Consider the following 1,822-nt stretch of genomic DNA (forward strand, 5'->3'; position numbering starts at 1 on the left):
TAATGAAGACACTCGTTTATTTTAGCTAATTTTTTATTTATTTTAATAAAAATGAATTACGAAAATAAATATATCGAGTACGTAAAAAAATACACCCGTATAGTAGCAGCTACAGCTACAGCAGTGATTCGGAGACGACGCATAGTCGTTGCATTTGCTAGTATACTATTATTAAAAAAGAAAAAAAGTGTATAAAAAGAAAAAGTACTGGGTAGCACTCATTTTAAAAAATCGCAACGAATACGGTTTTTTCTTTGCATTGCTCCCAAAATTAATCTTGGAAGACATACAATTCGACAATTACTTCCGAATGAGTGCAACTTAGATGCAAGAATTATTGAGCATTATCGGACCAAAATTACAAAAACAGAACGTGGTTCGACATAACTCCATCTGAACAGTTGGCACTACCATTGAGGTTTTTTTTTTAATTACAATTATGATAGTTTTTCAATAATAATTTTACGCCCAAATAATGAGTCGTACGCGGATGAGTGACGACGTGACTAATGAGTGAGTGATCATATGCGAATTTTAGTTATGTAAATAAAGAATGACCATTCATCAATACCGCTATTTCTTTCCATAGCTTTTTCTTTGCATGCAGACTTGGGACAGCAAGGGGAAGCTTGAAATTCCATAATGCGAGACGCTTGCGAACTTCTTCGATGAGCTGTTCCTCTTCTATAACTTTTTTATTTCTCTAATCATTATGAACCTTTCGATTTGGAATCCGGGTTATCTGTCACAATTTCCGAAACCATCCAAACTCTTGCGGATTATTTTTTCGTTTTTTGTAAGTTTCAGCATTCATTAGCAATACTTACGATATAAAAAAACGTTAGTAATATTCACCACATTTAGGATAAAAATATATTAAATTTTTGTTTACACACACATATAAACACTGGGATATCCCTTCAAACAAGGATGATGTAAGGATTCGTTCAGAGTACATAGTCTCGCATATGCTACATGTATATTGTAGACGTGCTTCTTGAATAAAACCTCAGTATTCAACCTAATTAATAGTAGTTTCAATTTTTCTTCAAGGATATTCTTATCGAATAAAATCCAAGTATCCAACCTAATAAATAGCAGTTTTAATTTTTCTTCAAGGATACTCTTATTATTGAAGGTCTTCTTATTTCAATCCAAGTAATTGCAACTTTAATTTTCTGTCAAAAATTATTACTCTTCGAACAAAATTAATGTATCAAATGACAAATTAAAACCCAGATGCTACAATTTTAACTAATCAAGTTAAAATCTACAAATGGTACTGTCTCTTGTTATTTGAACACTTGTTATTTTTAAAAAAAAGGTTAAAAAAGCACTAAGAGTGCGTGCTTTTCGTAAAGAATCGTTTGGGCCGTTTTTACCAATGCCAATTACTTAATTGGCCGTGGAACCGACTAATCGTGTTTGCTGTTTAGTAGAACTGATCGCTTATGATTGACAGTTAATCACCGATTCGACTTAATCAAGTTGATGAAACTGGTCCTTTGTATATAATATCGTTGAGGTCAATTATAAGATAAATTGTTTATTTTTATTCTAACCCAAATAATGGCAACATTAATTCTCCGTCAAAAATTATTACACTCTTCAAAAAAATTAATGTATCAAGTAAAAAATTAAAACTCAGATGCTACAATCTTAACTAATCAAGTTAAATTCTATCAAATTAAAAAGTAAAACACAAATCAAAGAATTGGAAAGAGTAAGGGCACTAGGAGTCGGGCGCAGAAGACGTCACGCAAATAATACACTTATAAAGAGTGAAACTTCTTTATTCACTAAACGCGCTTACATGTTTCGA

This window comes from Trachymyrmex cornetzi, unplaced genomic scaffold, assembly GCF_001594075.2.
Source record: "Trachymyrmex cornetzi isolate Tcor2-1 unplaced genomic scaffold, Tcor1.1 scaffold254, whole genome shotgun sequence".
Taxonomy (NCBI): domain Eukaryota; kingdom Metazoa; phylum Arthropoda; class Insecta; order Hymenoptera; family Formicidae; genus Trachymyrmex; species Trachymyrmex cornetzi.